Below are 11,043 nucleotides of genomic sequence, written 5' to 3' on the forward strand. Positions count from 1 at the left end.
GTCACTTGTTCATTCCACCCTTTCCAATGCATTTTGCCCTCAATCTGCAAGATATTTCTGTGCACGTTTGCTTGTTTTTAAGTGCATTCTTGTGCTAGGGTGACAGAGTGCTTTAATCCACCTCATGCTGTGAACCGCCTTGAGATCTATAGATGAAGACTGTCTCAAGGCAAATTTTTAAAAATGCAGTATAAACACCAACAATTGGGAAACACTTGCCTGCGAGTGCTCCAATTGGAGAACATCCTTTCCCAAAGGTGTCCTGGGCTTTGAAGATGCTCGAAATCAGGACGCAAGGGAGAAACATGTTATGAGGAAGGAATGCTTGGCAAATCCCCACCGCGATCAACTCCCACCCAGAAACCAGTGTCCCCACTGTGGAAGGACGTGTGGATCCAGAATTGGCCTCCACAGTCACTTACAGACTCATTGTTATTTTTTTTTTTCTTTTTTTTTTTTTTAATAATTTTTATTGCATTTTTCACAAAAAGGAACAAAAAAGCAAATTTTCACAAACATTACAAAAAGAAAAATTTTCACAAACATTACAGAAGAAAAGAAAACATAGACAAAAAAAGAAGAGAAAAAAGGAGATTTTAACATAAAAAAAACAAAAAAAAAAATCCCTCACTTTCCAATTATAACCTTCAAAACCTTATTTTCCTTACTTCCACCCGCCTCCCGATCTTGTATTCTATGTAATAATTAGTTCAGCAAGCTCAATCTTTGTTCATTTTGATTCTTGATCCCTCCCTTTGTACTCTTATTTAACTCAGTCACTAGAACCCCTTCTTTCTTTTTCAATGTCCTCAACATTCAAAGATTTTACAGTGTTTTTGTAGATAAACTTTAAACTTCTTCCAGTCCTCTTCCACCTGCTCTTCTCCTTGATCTCGAATTCTGCCAGTCATTTCAGCCAGTTCCATATAGTCTATTACTTGCATCTGCCATTCTTCCAGAGTGGGTAGATCTTGTGTCTTCCAATACTTTGCGATGAGTATTCTTGCTGCTGCTGTAGCGTACATAAAGAAAGTTCTATCCTTCTTTGGCACCAATTGGCCGACCATGCCCAGAAGAAAGGCCTCTGGTTTCTTCAAGAAGGTATACTTAAATACCTTTTTCAGTTCATTATATATCATCTCCCAGAAAGCCTTGATCCTTGGGCACGTCCACCAAAGGTGAAAGAATGTCCCTTCAGTTTCTTTACATTTCCAACATTTATTATCGGGCAAATGGTAGATTTTTGCAAGTTTGACTGGGGTCATGTACCACCTATATATCATTTTCATAATATTCTCTCTTAAGGCATTACATGCCGTGAATTTCATACCGGTGGTCCACAACTGTTCCCAGTCAACAAACATAATGTTATGACCAACGTCTTGTGCCCATTTTATCATAGCAGATTTTACCGTTTCATCCTCAGTATTCCACTTCAACAGCAAGTTATACATTCTCGACAATATCTTAGCATTGGGTTCTAACAATTCTGTTTCCAACTTTGATTTTTCTACCTGGAAGCCAATTTTCCTGTCCAAATGATAGGCCTCTCTTATTTGAAAATAATGTAACCAGTCTCGCACCTTATCCTTAAGTTTCTCATAGCTTTGCAATTTCATTTTATCTCCCTCCTGCTCCAGAATTTCCCAATATTTTGGCCAGTTAGATTCCATATTGAGTTTTTTTAAGGCCTTTGCTTCCATAGGTGAGAGCCACCTAGGGGTTTTATTTTCCAATAAATCTTTGTATTTCATCCAGACATTAAACAATGCTTTCCTGACAATATGGTTTTTAAATGTCTTGTACACTTTAGCCTTACCGTACCACAAGTATGCATGCCACCCAAAAACGTTATCATATCCTTCCAAATCCAAAATATCCGTGTTTTCAAGAAGTAGCCAATCCTTCAGCCAGCAAAAAGCTGCTGCTTCATAATATAACTTGAAGTCCGGCAGGGCAAACCCCCCTCTTTCCTTTGCGTCAGTAAGAATTTTGTATTTTATTCTGGGCTTTTTGCCCTGCCAGACAAATCTAGAAATTTCTTTTTGCCACTTCTCAAAACAGTCCATTTTGTCAATGATTTGTAGCGTCTGAAACAAAAACAACATTCTTGGCAATACATTCATTTTGATAACAGCAATTCTACCCAGTAAGGAAAGTTTCAAGTTTGTCCAAATTTCAAGATCTTTTTTCACTTCTGACCAACACTTCTCGTAATTATCTTTAAATAAATTTACATTCTTCGAAGTCAAGTTCACCCCTAGATATTTCACTTTTTTCACCAATATTAAACCTGTTTCTTCCTGAAACCTTTCCTTCTCTACTGCTGTCAGATTTTTCTCTAAAACCATAGTTTTTGATTTATTCAATTTAAAACCTGCCACCCGACCAAATTCTTGTATTATTTCCAGTGCTCTTTTAGAACTAGGGATTGGCTCCTGTAGCGTCAGTACTAAGTCATCTGCATAGGCTTTAAGTTTATAGTGTTTAACTCCGACCTGTATACCCTGAATCTGTTGGTCCCTTCTAATCATATTCAGCAAGACCTCCAGGACTGAAATAAAAAGCAAAGGGGAAATTGGGCAGCCTTGTCGTGTCCCTTTCTCTATCTTAACTTCTTCCGTTACTGCATTATTCACTATTAATTTCGCCTTCTGTTCTGAGTAAATCGCGCCTATACCGTTTCCAAACCTTTCTCCAACCCCCATCCCTTGCAAATTTTTCCTCATAAAGCTCCAGGAAATATTGTCAAAGGCTTTCTCCGCATCAATAAATATTAAAACAGCTTTTGTATTTATATTAACTTGTAGCTTTTCTAAAATGTCAATTAAGTTTCTCGTGTTATTTGACAATTGTCTGCCTGGGAGAAAGCCAGCTTGGTCTTTATGAATCATTGTTGCTAAAACTTTTTTCAATCTTCTAGCTAAAATATCAGCAAAAATTTTATAATCCACATTAAGTAGGGATATGGGGCGGTAGTTCTTTAGTTGTGTCTTTTCTATCTCATTTTTCGGTATAAGCGTGATGTAAGCTTCTTTCCACGACTCCGGCGCTCTTTTCCCTTCCATAATTTCATTGCCAACCTCCATTAGAGGTTGAATTAAGTAATCTTTCATGTCTTTGTAGTATTTGGAGGTTAGCCCATCCGGGCCTGGAGACTTGCCTAGTTGCAAGTTCTTAATGGCACCTTCAACCTCCTGTTCAGAAATTTTGTCATTCAGTATTAATTTATTCTCTTGAGAGATTTTTTGTAATCCATTTGTTTCCAAAAATTTCTCAATTTTGATCTCATTCTGTGGCCCTTGTGAATACAGTTGTTTAAAGTATCTCTGGAAGCAGTCTTGAATCTCCCGTGGGTTTTGTATATTTCGTCCATTTACTTCAAGATTGGTAACAGTATTTAATTTCTGTCTTTTCTTCAGCTGCCAAGCTAGCAGCTTTCCACACTTATTGGCCGATTCGAAGGTTTTTTGTCTCATTTGTTTAATTTTCCATTCTATATCCTGGTTAACCATTTTCAAATATTGTGCCTGATGTAATTTAATTTCTCGTAGAATGTCCTGTGACTTAGGTTTAGTCCTTAATCTCTTCTCGCCTTCTCTAATTTTCTCTAAAATCTTTTCTTTCTTCTCCTCTTGAAGTTTCCTCTTTATAGCATTTTGCTGGATCAAAAACCCCCTCATTACGGCTTTACTTGCATCCCAGATTACTCTTTTCTCCACGGTAGTCTTCAAATTTATCTCAAAGTAGTCTTTTAGTGTTTTTTGGGCCTTTTTCACAATTTCAGAGTCTCTAAACAAGGTGTCATTCATTCTCCATCTAAAGGAACCAGTGGGTGTTAGTTTCATATCCATCTTCACTGGGTTATGGTCGGAGCAGATTTTGGGGCAGATTTCCACCTTTCGAATCTTGGGTGCCATCCCTCTTGTAATCCAAATTTGGTCTATTCTAGTCCAGGTCAAACTGGCTTCAGAGAAGAAGGTCCCCTCTCTACCTAGGGGATTTTTAGTTCTCCAAATATCAATCAAGTCCATATTGTCTGTCAATTCAAAAAAGGTCTTTGGTAGTCTTCCATCTTTTGTGACTACTTGTCTTTCAGATTTATCCATATATGTCGAGACAACGCCATTCATATCTCCCATCAAAATGATATTTCGATCTATAAAGTCCATTAACGTCTCATGCAGTTTCTTATAAAACTCTGATTTCCCCTCATTAGGTGCATAGACTCCAATTATTACTAATTTCTCTCCTTGGAATTGTATTTCAATTGCCACAAATCGTCCATGTTCATCTTTAAGGAGAAACTTTGGTGATAATTTCTCTTTTGCGTAGATCACAACTCCTCTTTTTTTTACTTTGTCTGATGAAATAAAGTCTTGGCCTAACTTTTTATTTATCAATAATTTCCTTTGGAGTCTTGTTATATGTGTTTCTTGTAGGCAAATTAGGTCCAGTTGTTCCTTTTTCAGAATATGAAAAATCCTCTTCCTTTTGCTGGGGGAGTTCAAACCTCGAACATTCCAAGTTAACATCTGCAGAGACATGTTGTTGTTATTCTGATGTTCCACCAGTTGCTCCTAGAAGTTGCTCTTGGTTTGTCGGCGGTATCTCTTTCCGTTGGTCCAGTCCCAAGAGAGTTCTTCCTAAGTCAGGTGGTCCCAGTCCTAATATTTCCGAGTCTTTTGTTCTGGCCTCTCTTTGTAATTCTTCTCCAAAATTTCTCAGAAAACTCTCTTTATCTTCCTCTGATCTTATCTTAATTTTCTTTCCTTTAAATGTAAACGAGAGGCCTTGTGGAAATTCCCACCTGAACAAAATTCCGTTTCTTTTTAGCAGGTCCACCAAATTTCCGTAATTGGTTCTAAGATCAAGCAGGTATTTCGGGATATCTTTAAAAATCTCAATTCTCACCCCTTGGATATCGAGTGCTTTCTGGTAGTGTAGACTCAGTATTTTATCTCTTTCCTCTTTTGTCCTTAGAGCAATCAAGCAGTCTCTCGGCCTATTTTTCCTCTTAACCCTTCCCAATCGAAAAGCACTCACTATCTTAAATTCTTCTTTCTCTGGATCCAGGTCCCAGCACTCCTCAAATTCCGATGTCAACAATTCTATCAAGTCTCCTTCTTCTATTTCTGGGACCGATCTAATTCTCAAGTTGGTCTGTTTCTCTTTAAGTTCAATCAAAGAGAATTGTACCTTGTATTCGTCCAATTTTTTATTTATTGGTGGTATCTTTTGTTCTACTGCCAATACCCTCTCTTTGGCTTCCTCCGCTGTCTTCTTTGTCTCTTTAGACTCCTGCACCAGTCTGTCAATCGCCTGGGTGTTAGAATTCACATTCGTCCCCAAATCGTTTACTTTTTGCCCCAGGTCCTTAATAGTTGAAGTATTTTGATCAATCTTAGCTGTCAAATTTTGCAGAGCCGATAAAATCTTGTCTAATGTTGCAGAATCCGATCCTGTTCCTTTTGATTCTTCCCTTTCTGTGGCTTGTGGGACAGAGAGTCCTGCTGATGATGTTCTTCTATGCTGGAGTTGCTGCTGTGCCTGCAGCTGCTGCTGTTGTTTAATTTTTGCTCTTGTTGATACTTTATCTGGAGGCTGTAACTTGTCTGGTTGTTTCTCTTCCATTGCTTGCCTCTAGAAATCAAGGTCACTCACACAATTCCCAAGCTTCCTTCTTAGCTATAAACAATAGCAGCTGCAGTGGAAAGTCCCCAGCTATAACACACAGTTCCTCTAGGGGAGCAGAATACCAAGTTGTTTCTTCAATAATTGTTAAACAATAACTTCATCCGCTCCCCAGTTATCTTTCCAATTTGTTGCAAGAGTAAAAGAGTAAAAAAGTTATAAATTTGGAGGCTCCCTTGATTGTTACCAGTCCTTCTAAGCATTCAGTAGCAAAAGTTACAATGTCCATAAACAGTACTTTCACAGTAGCCTTGCATTTATTTAAGACAGACCGGCAGATCAGTGTTAAAAGTAAAGTGGTGGATTTTTTATCCCCCCTTCCCTACTTGGGGGGGGGGGTTTCTTTTGCTCTGACAGTGAAATTTAGCTCTTTATATAAAACAAGTCAGTGGTTCAAAGTTCCCTTGTCCCTTGCTTTTATTCTATTTACAGGATCGGCGAAGCGGACTTCCTGTTTGCACTTTGCCGATTTCAGGTCCGAATTTTAAATTCAAGTTCAAAGTCCCGATCAAAGTTTCTAGTTTCAAGTTCAAGTTTCAAGTTCAAGTTTCTAGTTTCAAGTTCAAATTCAAATTCAAAATCAAATTCAAAATCAAAGTCCGATACTTGGTCTTAACTTTGATCTTTCCAAGTTCCCAATTCTTACTCACGGATAGCTGTTTTAATCCGATGTTTCACAGGAAAAAGGCCAGCGCTCTCCGGTAACTGCTATGCAGCTTCACTCCGCAGAAGTAGCGATCGGCTCCAGCACAGCGCTACACCCCCGCTCCGCTCCGGAGCTCTTTTCAGGGCTCCTTTGACAGTTCGGGGGGGCGCAAAGCGTGCCCGCTGAGCCCCACGGCCCCAGGCTTCACCCGCCTGTGGGTTTTTTGAGGGTCCTCCGCTTCGCTGTAGCGGTGGACCCGATTTCTGCGGAGCTTCCCCCTCCGTTTCAGAGGGTATCCGCCATTACCGATGGCGCCGCCTCCGGAAGTCCCATTGTTAAAACCATGTTTATGGAAGACAATTTTACTCTGCTACGAGTGATCGCCAAAGAAGAGAAGAGAAGAAGTAAGAAGACAAATTTAATAAATAATAAAATTATTAATGTGCACACCTGACATTCTAGTATGCACTTGAACCCCTCTTGCAAAATACGGACAGCCTGGAGGCTCCCTGAGAGATGTGGGTGGTCACCACTGACTTGATATGGCAGATTTTGATATGGCTGGGGATGGGGGAGTTGATAATTAATGGGATCAAAGCTGTTGTGGAGAGGAAATGCAATTCTTTTCTTTCCCTACTGCAGTCCTGATGAAAAATCCCTCTTCTCAGGATACTTTGTGTGGAAACTCCCCACGGATGCTGGTTGGGGATTCTGCTAAGTAGGCAGGTCAATCAGTTATCCGCTCCCAGTGTTGCATGTGCATGACAAACTCCTAAGATGCATATATGCTTGTTATCTTTCTGGAGCGCCTGTGTGCATACATTTTAAGACGCTGCTGTGAGCCCACCACTGGCTGCAGCCGTTGCTATAGCATCCTCTAACAAGAACTCTGTTGTTGTTGTGGGGGTTTTTTGGGTATCTGGGAGAAGATGATCTGGAAAAAACATTTCTGCAAAGCAGCACTGAATAGGTGTCACCAGTATTCTGATGGTACCCAGCTCTATTTCACTGTAACTTCTGAATCAGAAGAGATCTAGCGTGCCCTAAATCTGGATGGAATCATGGGCTGGATGAGGACTAATAAGCTGTGTTGTATCCTACCAACACAGAGACCCTACAGAGGGGTAGCCCATTGGGAAGAGTGTGTTTTTTTAAAAAACAACTTACCAGATTTCCTCCCCCCAAAAGGTAAACCTGGATTTAGAGGATGGAGGGCAGAATGTAGCATACACTCCAACATTTCTCTTATGAAAATAGGGACATCCTATTCCATAATAGGACGCGGGTGGCGCTGCGGGTTAAACCACAGAGCCTAGGACATGCCGATCAGAAGGTCAGCAGTTCGAATCCCCGTGACGGGGTGAGCTTCCCGTTGCTCAGTCCCTGCTCCTGCCAACCTAGCAGTTCAAAAGCACGCCAGAGTGGATAAATAGGTACCACTCTGGCAGGAAGGTAAAAGGCGTTTCCGTGCGCTGCTCTAGTTTGCCAGAGGCAGCTTAGTCATGCTGGCCACATGACCCAGAAGCTGTACGCCAGCTCCCTCGGCCAATAAAGCAAGATGAGCGCCGCAACCCCAGAGTTGGCCATGACTGGACCTAATGGTCAGGGGTCCCTTTACCTTTATTCCATAATAATAACACCCCACCCATTGGATTGGGTTCCGCCAGCCACTCTGGGCTGCTTCCAGCATATATAAAAGCATAACAAAACATTAAATATAAAAAAACCTTCCCTATACAGGGCTGCTTTCAAATGGCTTGGGGGTCGGATTACTCCAAATAGGGAGATCCTAAGGAAAAGCGGGACATTACAGGATCAAATTTGAAACTGGGACGGCTTCTGTAAATCTGGACTGTCCCTGGAAAACAGGGGCACTTGGAGAGCCTGATATAGGTTGGTATTTTGATGCTGCCACCATGTGGACTTTGTGAAAAACTTGCATGTATGAATAGCATCCACCCCATTTCGAAACACCCAAGATATCCTGCCCATGTCATGCGGTTGCCACGGACATTTATATTCAGGTAAGGAAGAATGCACAGGGAAGCTGCGTGACTATGGTCCAGGTCTCAAAGATCAGAAGGGCTGTTTCCTTATCCCTGCCATACTTAAATCCAACTAGTATGTGTATGTTTTGCTCAACACAAGAGGTTAACCGTATCAGCTTCCTGCTCTCTCCCGCTCCTGGGAAAACAGACAAGCAGCTAAGTTACACTGCAGAAGTGATCTTATTTTAAGAAGGCTATTGTTGGGATTTCGTGCCCCTGCCATGCCAGGAGGAGAGAGCAACAGGTGGTAGTTCGAGTCAGTCTCTGTTGAGGAAGTGATGTATTTGTTGCAACCTTTGGCTTTGTTAATGAGGTCTTAGTTGTGGATTTGATACCGATGGAAAGACAGAGGAGGCTCAGCTTGCACCTGTTAGAAATCAGGGGAAGGGCAGCGTATGGTTTGGATTAATGGGTCCGACGATGTAGTGGATGAGAGTGGGCTGCATGTGCAGATAGGACTGAACCCAGTGCTTATGAAGACGTTAGCTGGGGTGGAATCACGGGAGGGCGAGTGTTGTTATCATCATCATCATCATCATATTTATTTTCTATACAGCCCTTCATCAGAGGATCACAGGGGGGTTTACAGTATAAAAACACAAAAATGCATGACACAGAAACAACAACAAAACAAAGATAACTCCCCGCCCCCCCTTAAGTTTAAAAGGCTATAGATTGTTTAAGTAGCCAAAGGCCCAGGAAAAGAGGTACCGTATTTTTCGCTCCATAAGACACACTTTTTCTTCCTAAAAAGTAAGGGGAAATGTCTGTGCGTCTTATGGAGCAAATGCGTGGTCCCCGGAGCCGAATTGCCCAAGGGCAAAAAGCAGATCATGCTTCTTTTTTTGAAAGAGGGAAGTGGGTGTTTAAACAAAGCCGCTGATCGGCAAGCGATCGGGAGCAAGATAAGGGACGCTAGCAATAAAGGAGGCTGCTTGGGAGTGGGGAGGTAAAGACAGTGAACTTGCAAGGAGAGGAGACAGGAAGATTAAAGCAATGAGGAGAGAAATTGGAAGAAAAGGAGGAGCAAAAAACTGCTCCAGCTAAGGAAAAGACACTAAGGCAAACAAGAGGGAAGGGAGTGTTGAAAGGAAGCAGCTGATCAGCAAGCAATCGGGAGGGAGATAAGGGACGCTAGCAATAAAGGAGGCTCCTAGGAGGGGGGAGGTAAAAGCCCATGGATTCTCAGGATTTTTACATTGGGTCACTCCAAATTCACCATCAGATCACATAGCACGTCCATGGCTACAGCCTGCACCAAAAAAATCATGCACCCATTGTTTTGTGGGGCCGCAATGGTGCAAAAACGTGGTTACAAAGCACGGATCCACATGGATTCTCAGGATTTTTGCATTGGGCTACCCCAAACTCACTGTCAAATCACATGTCTGTGGCCACAGCATGAACAACAAAAATCATACATCCACTGCTTTGTTCAGAATATTTTTTTGCTTGCTTTCCTCTAAAAACTAGGTGTGTTTCATGGTCAGGTGCGTCTTATGGAGCAAAAAATACGGTATGTTTTTGCCTGGTGCCTAAAAATAGGTAATGAAGGTGCCAGGAGAGCCTCTCTTGAGAGCACTGCACAAGAAGGGATCACACAGGTTATTGGCGAGTATTGAATTACAGTGGTACCTTGCAAGACGAAATTAATTCGTTCTGCGATTTTTTTCGACTTGCGAAGCACGGATTTTAGAAAAGCTTTAAAAATCACCAAAGTCTTCAAAAACCTCAAAAAAGGCTACCACACCGCATGCTATGAGTTGCTCCTCGAAGTCAAGTCGCAACTGCACCCCCTGAATGCACAGTTTCAAGAAAAAGGAAACAAACTTGCAAGACAAAGGAAACAAACTTGCAAGATGTTTCCGTCTTGCGAAGCAAGCCCATAGGGAAATCCGTCTTGCGAAGCAACTCAAAAAACGAAAAACTCCTTCGTCTTGCGAGTTTTTCGTCTTACGAGGCATTCGTCTTGCGAGGTACCACTGTACATGCATCCATGGGACGCGGGTGGTGCTGTGGTCTAAACCACAGAGCCTAGGGCTTGCCGATCGGAAGGTCAGCGGTTTGAATCCCCGTGACTGGGTGAGCTCCCGTTGCTCGGTCCCTGCTCCTGCCAACCTAGCAGTTCGAAAGCACGTCAAAGTGCAAGTAGATAAATAGGTGACGCTCCGGCGGGAAGGTAAACGGCGTTTCCGTGCGCTGCTCTGGTTTGCCAGAAGCGACTTAGTCATCCTGGCCACATGACCCAGATGCTGTCTGTGGACAAACACTGGCTCCCTCGGGCTGTAAAGGAGATGAGCGCTGCAACCCCAGAGTTGTCCGTGACTGGACCTAACAGTCAGGGGTACCTTTACCTTACATGCATCCATGTCCCACCTCTGTCTATTTTGTTTAAAGTTTTAAGTGATTCAGATCCCATGTATCTAAAAGGCCATATTGGGTGCTGAGGTCGGCAGAGGAGGCCCTCTGTGTGCAGAGGCTCAAGGGGGAGACTTTTTTGTGGTGGCTCCTAAGCTGTGGAACTTCTTCTCCACAGAGGTGCGCCTGGCATTTTCATTATACAGCTTACAGAGGATGCTGAAGACGCACCTATTTACCCTGGCTTTTGATACTTGAGGTGTACAGGTTTTTTTTTTTTTTTTTTTGGTGATTGTA

Source organism: Podarcis cretensis (assembly GCF_951804945.1).
Source record: "Podarcis cretensis genome assembly, chromosome: 3".
Classification (NCBI taxonomy): Eukaryota; Metazoa; Chordata; class Lepidosauria; order Squamata; family Lacertidae; genus Podarcis; species Podarcis cretensis.